The sequence below is a fragment of the Ylistrum balloti genome, unplaced genomic scaffold, assembly GCF_031769215.1.
Source record: "Ylistrum balloti isolate Yb309-2 unplaced genomic scaffold, AGI_CSIRO_Ybal_v1 Utg369898, whole genome shotgun sequence".
NCBI lineage: Eukaryota > Metazoa > Mollusca > Bivalvia > Pectinida > Pectinidae > Ylistrum > Ylistrum balloti.
Window position 1 is genome coordinate 228,006 of NW_026782027.1, and position 9,495 is coordinate 237,500.

Consider the following 9,495-nt stretch of genomic DNA (forward strand, 5'->3'; position numbering starts at 1 on the left):
GTTTGATAAAACAGAAGGTTATTTGTGAGGTTCTTCGTCTTTAAGTATTTATATATATGATATATATAAAAGAAATTTTATCGGGTATAGTTCTATACAAAGATCAATATAACTGAAGCAAACAATCAGTAAATATTTCAAATCTCATTGAAATTATTGAAGGCAACAGATGAAGTAATAATTTTGTAGTAGACTGCGGTTGAATATAACATTGACAGTTCACATTTTTTTTCATCGGTCTGAAAAAACAAAAAGTTCCAAGAACACGAGACCAAATAACATACATGCGTAAACAGAACCAAAAATGAAGGTTAAGTTAGTATGGTTGATGTCACTTACATATAGGAGATCACATAAAGTAATATTTGTATCAGTATCAGGGATATCTCATTCTTTATTAAAGAAAGCTATTAATCACTTTTGTGATCTAAACACTAAATCCTCAGCACTAGGTACATCAACAGAATATGTCATTCCATCACCAGCATGTAATATTATGCCGCTTCCACAAGTATTTGGAAACAGATGACTTCCAACATCACTTGATCAAGTGTTGAATGTTGCATTTGGTAACCAAGTACTTAATGCAATTCAATGTGTATGGTTCAAAATTGATGGTCACTCTTTTTACTGCGTCAAATAAAGAATACCATGTAATATGTATTAATTGGAGCATTATCTCATGTACGTTGAATTTTACAGGAAAAACAACAAGTCCTCGACGCTTGCCACAGCCCGATTGTCATATTTTGTTTCATTCGAGTAGTGGAACGGTTCAAAATATATATGTGCTTGTTGTTCTACTGAAAATATCAGATATATCAAAGCAATGAAAGTTCTTGAATCACTGGGCTGATTCTTCTCTCCATCTGGATTTTTTTAACGTTTCTTTTCATCACCTTGGATTTTTCTCAATCACTGACGAGTCCAAGAAGAATTAATAGGTAAACATTACAGTTTAATTCATAATTTGCCTCATCAGTGTCTTACTCTAAATTGAAAGGGGCTATTCACGTTAGCGTCGTTTTTAGAATCATGTACATATCCCATTCCATTCTGGCACAAAGTATGCGCTGAATAATATCAAATATAAATATTTGGAGGTTATTATTATAGGAATCATTTAAACAAATAGAAATTGCTGTGTTACATGTTTTTTAAGTTACTTTAATTCGAGAGATATTTGCTCACAATCATTTTTTTCGAAATGTTCTCAAAACAAGGAAGCTATTTTAAAACTTTTTTTGTGACCTGGAATAGCTGCAAACTATTGTAAATGGATATTAACAAGATGCTAACTTATATACTTACATAATAGAAAAGTGGCGAAAACGTGCTCATTAAATTAACATTACATATACAAAACGATGCATAATGGAACAAATTCAGTATGAGTGGTAATATTACATTGGACTGTTGTTTTGAATTAATCTAAAGTTAAAACCTGATATGATTACAGAAATTAAGTATTTTCAGACTATCATCCAATGAAAGACAACAAGAAAATACCCAAATGTCAATTCAAACTCAGATTTGAAATATTAACAAAAGAAAGGTTTACACTGAGACTCCTGAACATTTGCAAGGAGAGAATGACCAGGTGTTCTGGGAGAGTAAGGGTCTTCTGCCTCATCGACGGCATCCGCCATGTAAACCCTGGTAAATGAAAAAAAAAAAAAACCAAATACATCAATATTTACCTTTATGTTGGTATTTATTTGGGACTTTAAATTGTGCCATTGTTAGTTAATCTTGATATACCTAATACCTATTCACTCTATCGAAAAGTATAAAAAAAAAATCGGTTAGAATTTGAAAGTTTTACAATTACTCCTGATATTTCATATGATACAAAATGTGTATCGTTTTGTCCATGTCGATGGAAATAAAGTTGATATGTCTGTCAAAATTTTAAAAATAACAACAAAATACCTAAATGTTAACAAAATATTTAATAAGATTCAAAATCGTTGGACCAAGAATAAAGTACGAACTGAGGAATGAATGACAATGTACTAGGATGATAAGACCTGTTCTTTATTATTTCCCAGGTATATGCTGTACGGGAAATATCCTTAAACCGCAGAAAGAGATATACATTCCAGTCATGATTCTGCTACATTAAGCTATCTTAACATGCACTTGATTGGGGGAGATATGTATTTAAATTTGTTCTGCCTGTCTTTATAACCTCGTTGATGGGTCTTAGAAAAACGATTCAACAGTATGATTCAGTGTAATTCATTACTTGGCACTACTGTATCTAATTCTAAATTTGTATTAAAGGTTCTGTTCATTTGTTACGGCAGCACAAGTTAAGACAGTTTCTCATATAAGATACTAGTAACGCTACCTTCAATATGAGAAAAAAATCTTTTTTTTTAAATGTTATCACTGGTTAGAGATAGTTGGTAAAAAGCAGTGGTCATTGTTTTACATATGAACTGAAATTTGTGGTATATGATCTTGGGACTATGGATGCCAATCATTAACAAACTAAGAAAGGATTAAAGAACAAGATATATCAAACATCATGTATCACAGGAACATAAAGCAGTTTGTGTGTTTTAATGTATCCGGCAACATTGTAATAATATGAAGCAAGAAATTCAAAAATATAATACGAAAAAAATTAGTTTTGTTAAGAAATATCCTTTAAAATTTCAGCGACATCATATAATTTATTACACGAATTAATTTGAAGTTACATTTATACGTTTGACTGACATTCATAATCAATTTGAACTCATAAATGCGATATTTGAAAAAAAGAGAGATCATTGACCATGTGTCGTGGTTCTATTATCATTGCTAATCTTTATTTTCTAGATATATTTACCGCCCCGAGGAACGTCAGGTGAATCCTTCAGTTATCCCATTAGGAAGGTGGGAGGAAGTATATGGTATAAAACACTGCGCATTGGCGTCCTTTGTCGTCAATACAAACCCGTTGTAAGCAATTTATCGTTTACCGCCCTTCACCTATTCTTATCTGGTTGACACGGATTTCCCATTTGCAAAGAGCGTCTATCTTTCACAAATCTTTACCTCAGTATGCATTTGCCTGCAGCTATCTGAAATGACGTCACGTATTTAAATTACTTAATTATGTCGGCAAAGCTATTACGACTGGCATTCTGAAATCAGACTGTAGCACGCTACAAGTGCTGCAAAAACTTCCCACATAAAAGCTAACTATACACTCTACGTTTCTGTTTACGATGTATAAGTAATGTACATACTGAATGCATGCCTATATCATTTGCATTGTAACGCATGGCCTTTATCACATCTTCAACAAAATCCTCTATCTCTCAGATTCCTTCAAATAAATCAGAAAACATACCCACTGGACAAAATGTACAAATATCGAAAAATTAACACTAAAAAAAACAATATCTTATATATGAAATCAACATACACTGATAACAATGATATGCATAAATATCTGCACGGGTTCTAGACTCTTTGGGGATTAACTAACTCTCTACGTTTTGTGCCTGTATTGACACTTTGGTTTTAAACACCTTTCCTGTCGTCAGAGAGTTCAAACTTTGTCCTGAATGATTGACAATAAGGTAGATATTTTCCTTTAGTATCCGTAAGCCATATAACAAAAGCAAATTGCATTTTATTGATTTACAACAGAAATAACCACCGTTCTGACTGACTGGCAGTAATACATGTCTTGCCTGGATCTTGATCAGAAGCCGATATGAAGGCCCTGGAGACTAAAGTTTTGATTAATTTTATGGTCGTAAAACTATCTTTCATAAGTGCGTTAAATGCCTTCTGTACTGGTTAACATTTTGCTATTTTGAGTAATTATCTTTCATTGCTTCATATATTATATTGATTAATACCATGTTAATAGCATTAAGATGAGCAAGGCATAAACAATTAATTAAATATAATATTTTGTTGTTAATACGTTTTATGATGTTTCATCAAGTAAACAAAATGTAAACATCCATAGTTATCATACAGCATACCCATGCCTTCATTAGAAATTATTAGTAGATTACTTTAAAGTCATAAAAAACAAGGGAATACACCTAAAACAACTGTCTGACATGTATTCAGAGTTACAAATTACACGCTAAAACGTTGTTCTTGTTTGTTAAATTCATTGTTTGTCATCACTTCTGTTGCAAATTAGAATACAATTTGGTTACATTAACCCAACAAATGCGAGCTCTTCTTGTCATGTGTACGAGTCATAAAATGTTATTAGTAAATGTGATCCTTTTGACCTCCATTTACTTTGATACTTAAACGTGGGTGCGATATTGACTTATTATATATATATACCTGATAAATGCGATCCTGTTCATGCTTTTCGATCAGTGTCAGTCAAATCCTTTACAAACATTTTGGCGTCGTTGACTCATGTTCCAGTTAAGACCCAAATGCTTGTTACGTGATGGTAATGCTACCTATACACACATAGAAAAAGAAAGAAAAAAGTGAATGCATGAAAATTGCAGAGACAATGTATATCATTTGATAACATTGGTAATCGGATGACATCCATTCCTGGGAATTAAATTTCGTTATAATCATGAAATCAAAGATACCGCAAAATAAAAAATAAAGCAACATTAAGCGACTTTAAAGTATATATTACGGTATATTTTTGTGTCTAATTAAATATGTTCCATGACTGGAAAGATTTACATCGTTTATTATATACTTTGATATATCTTACCTCATAAAAAGTAGTATTTTTTCACTGTAATCCGAATACGAAAGCCACTCTTTTTATTTATTGTTACTGTAGATAGCATTTCGTGTTTAAGCAATTTGCGACAATTTTACGCATGAATGAATTGCTTACCCAACCATGTGATGGTGGTTATAATTTTGTATAAAATATAGATTATAAACTTTGAGTCACAACATCTGTAGGCAAACTAGAAATAATTATTAAAAACTCAAAGATACTTAATGAGGTATCTTGCTTAAGGGTTGTTTGCAAATCATCACGTAATTAGACCACTTAAAACACACTGCAAAAGTATAATGAAAAGTGTACAATATTGGAGATGTTATTTTGTTCTACGAAATTTCATATAGAAAATTGTTTTCTTCAAAACGATGTGAATGATGTTTTGTGATAAATATAATATAAAAATGAATGGATGAAATATATTGGAAAGACTCAACAATGGATATCCAGAAAAAAAACGAGTTGTCATATTTGACAATTTTTTGCAGATTGTATGTGTAGAAAAAGCAGATAATTTCATAGAATCAGATATTTTAATTGTTGTTGAAGATAATTTAAGATTTTAACAAAAGTGTATATCTTAACACACATAAAACCTCACATGCGATTTAAACTTTTAATTCACTTAAGAAAGCGAAAAAAATCAATCATGCATGGCCTCTAATATTTGGTTTTAAAGGTCCTCAGTATGGGCCTTATGATATATTGTATATGTAATTACTCTTAAAGATTGCATACGAATATGTTATTGCATCACTTACAAGTATCGTGTACCATGTTACTATTAACGGTAGTGATATTTCAAAATCAGCTTGCCTAGGGGTTTTTTTCGTTGGTACTCCAAGTCCATGGAGACATATGTCCATGAAATCATAAACAGATAAAAATTGACATGGATTACGGTACTAGTGCATTTTGTAAGATATATCAACGAAATCAAAAGCCAGTTGAAATAACGCATATTTTGTAAACCACGAAATTAACGCCCTACGTAAATATATATTTTTTTCAGTAATTGAAATTAGAACATTTTCTAATTTGGATGTGAAAACTTTAGTACAATGCATATCCAGTAATGGAAAGCCTTGAACTACTTCTTATGTCTAGCCACGTGGCACACGCAATAATACAAAACTCACCTTACTAAAGTTAGTGTTTATTACTGCTTATGAATTATGCTGTCGCTTAAAAAATTCAAATTAAGTGGGACGGTATCAGGCATTGAGAAATACGTCTGCATCAAGTTTAAACTAGTTTTTTTTCATATCACATTGTCATTGCCGTTTATTTCTCAATATAAATGAAAGAAATCCAATTTATATCATTAAAATGTGCCATTTAAAGTTTTCATTAAATATTGATAATTTTATGGAACCGTCCGAAGTACGGTTGTATACCGTCTTATTGGTGCTGTGTAACAAAGATTGAAAATACTTGGAATCGGAGTTGAGAAAGGCGAATATTTTTCAAAACAATTAAAACGAAATAAAAAAAGTCTTTACGTTTTCATAGAAAAAATAACGCATAAACAATGTTTTGTCATATCTGTAAACAAGCTGCAATATGACCTAGTTACTTTTAAACTTTGCCTTCCAGCGTCGCGCCCCTGTTTGTTTGATATCAAACCAAAGGAATGTCGAGTACATCAGCTTATAATTTGCTAATCCTCTTTTTCTCAGTAAATACGTTTTTATACATTAAAAAAATACCACAAGGCGAGTGTCAACTCATCTGGTCACAATTAACCAACAACTTCAGGTCAGGAAAATATATCAGTTTCAATACCTCAGATAGCAATACATCAAAACTTCAATACGTCAGGTAAAATATATCATAGTTTCAGTGTTTTGTGTAAAATATATCACAACTTCAGTACATCAGGTATGGCATATCATACCTTTTATGTAAAAAGTTAATATACATCACAACTCTGATGCATCAAAGATATATAATAGATTCAGTGCTTCCAGTAAAATATGCATCAGCTTAAAAAGGGGGTAACAGCTTCAATGCATAAGGTAAAACATGCCAAAACCTCAGTGCAATACAATGAAACTTTACATCACACTGAAACAATACATGAAAACACATACACCAAAAATATATCACAAGTAAAAACAACACAACAGCTCCATACTAAACAATTAACCATTGACACAGAGGCCGCCGGATGGGACTTAAAATGGTGGCCCGTGTAAGAATGTCCAACTCTCACGAAGGTATTCGACAAAATAACGCCGGGCCATAGGTTAGGGATAGAGTTCGTCTTCAAAATTATATTTAACATAGGTCTGCTAGTATAGCACCCCTACCATATATATCTCTCATCGCTTCATACTGTTTCCTCTCTCACTTAACTTTCTATTTTACGTCCACCGGAAGACTAAAAGACACGTAATTATAGACATGAGCACTGTTAGATAAATAAAGTTAAAACCTCTAATACAACAGGTAAAATAGATCTTTGATATATCAGTTTAAAGATACCACAGTTTCAATACCTCAGGTAAAATATATCACAGTTTCAATACCTCTGGTAAGATTTACCACAGTTTTAATACCTCAGGTAAAATTTACCACAGTTTTAATACCTCAGGTATAGTAAAACAAAGATTCAATGTAGCTGGTAAAATATTGTATAATTTTATTGCAACATTTATAATACGTCACAGATTAGATATATTTCGTAAATTTCTCAAATCCTCAATACAACAGGTACGATGATCTATAGCTCAACATTACTAATGCTTAATGAACTGTACAAGGACTTGGGGCATTAATACAGTCTGTTGGAGTTAGAAATTCAAACTCAATTTCAATATTTCATAAATATTTACAGCTACGTCATTATCAATTTATTGTCTGTGACAAAAATCAATAGGTATTAGCATATCAAATGTTCCATGCAACCGTAACATTGTGTACTATGAAATGCTTTCGTTTATGAAGTAGTATTAATTCTCTCAACATCCATAAAGAGGGAGGGGGGAAACTAGGACAAAATATGAAAGATAACATATCGGGAAGTTCTGTCAATGAAAACGATGTCAAAAACAAAAGTGGCTTATCTTCTGTGATAGTGACACATCTTCTATATCTTTGAGATATAAAACATCTTTGTTTGTACCAACTACATTTAGAATAAAAGGCATGATACCACTATAGTTTGCGGTATATAGAATTTTCTTTCCTGCGCATTGAGTCAAGATAGCAGTCGGATATAGTCTACATTTTCCTGAACGGCCTAACATGGATGTAACTAAGGCTACCCAAAGTATGAGGTTATGCCTTTAGCCACAGTATTACAGATATTTTCAAAGCAATAGTATTAAAGATATGCTCCAACGAAGGTATTGGCTTTGCTCTCTAACTAAAACCATTCTTTACACTATCACTCAAAGCTCTGTGTGTTAAAGGGATCGTCGGCCCTATAATAAGGATTTTCCTTTAATATACTGGTTTTCGTCCACAGCAGGTCCCATAAAAGGCTTCCATCCGAGCCAACAAAAGGGACTGATATAAGCTTGTTCCGCAATTTGTGTAAAATAAATCAAGTTTATACCTTGAAAGATTTGATCGGGTGACTTTCAAACTAGTATTTTCAGGGTACAATATTTCAGTGTGATGACACTATGAAATGGCTTGTGAAAGACTCCACCATCCATGACCTTTGTGTTTATATAACCGTCTCCGTTGTGGAAAGAGGCTTACAACAACTTTACATGGATTCAAAATAAACAACGACCACGGAATTTAAGATGATAATGCAACATAGAATAACTATAATAGCGCAAAGCTTCCAAAGTTCTTATCTGAGTAAATATGTCATATGAACTCTAGTTTTGCCAACACTTTTTTTATTTAAATTATTCGATACTACATATCAATGAAATTTATTAAATAGTTACATTACCTCAATATTTATCGGCTAAGATTTTTTATTCCAATTACATTGAACTAGCGTAAACAACACGTCATAACTAGCCTTCATGAGGTCAATAGATCTGTAGCAAATAGGACATAGTATCCATACACTAGAAGACAAAATCAGGTGGCTTTAAATAGCATTGTATTTTAAGGGTAAAACTTGATAATTTATCTGTCTACCTATTGATTTTCACTTATTCATTTTGTTTTCGTGATTTATTTCTCATATCGATGCCATTTTTATCTCATGTAAATCAATATGGCAATGCAATTTGTTCGCTAATCAATCTGGGGGTGCAGATATGTCGCTATCCAGAATTGAAAAATTAACATTAGAGAAAGTCAACACGTTGACGGAAGGCTCTACATGTTAATTTCGAAGTTTGTTATAAAAAGTTCTGATTTTTATAGGTCATCTTACTAGTAAATATCTTAACATATATATAAAGCCAGGACATGGGGTATTCCTGCATGCTCTTGTTATGCAATGTGTCACGTGATTGATAAAAACCACATTTCCTGTCACATGACCTTTCTACAGCCTGTGTCATATGACTGATAAGCTGCCGAACCCACACATTGTTCTTTGAGTGTCACGTGATTGTTGAATATCTGTGCCATTTGACCTTGCATTTCGTTCATCCTACGATAACCTATTTGCTATGCATCCACCATAGCATGATAAATACATTGCCGGTTTTTAGGTTTATGTCAACATGATTTGTATGACCCGGGTCTGTGACTAACAACTAACAAATGTTGTTTGCTCAAATGCTAAAAATTGACGGCGTATATTATATAACACATGCAGAGAACTGAAATAAAATGTAGTTAAAACT

General features: G+C 32.3%; 1 long non-coding RNA gene across 1 annotated transcript in view; it reads right to left on the reverse strand.

The window, feature by feature from the left end:
• Positions 1 to 920: 920 nt before the first annotated feature.
• The window catches only part of LOC132546607 (uncharacterized), a 123,717-nt gene continuing 115,142 nt past the window's right edge, over positions 921 to 9,495 (reverse strand). The window contains exons 2-4 of the long non-coding RNA XR_009554065.1: positions 4,312 to 4,436; positions 2,840 to 3,074; positions 921 to 1,656 (exon numbers count right to left, since the gene is read on the reverse strand). This is a non-coding gene — a long non-coding RNA (uncharacterized LOC132546607). The remainder of the gene's footprint in view (positions 1,657 to 2,839; positions 3,075 to 4,311; positions 4,437 to 9,495) is intronic.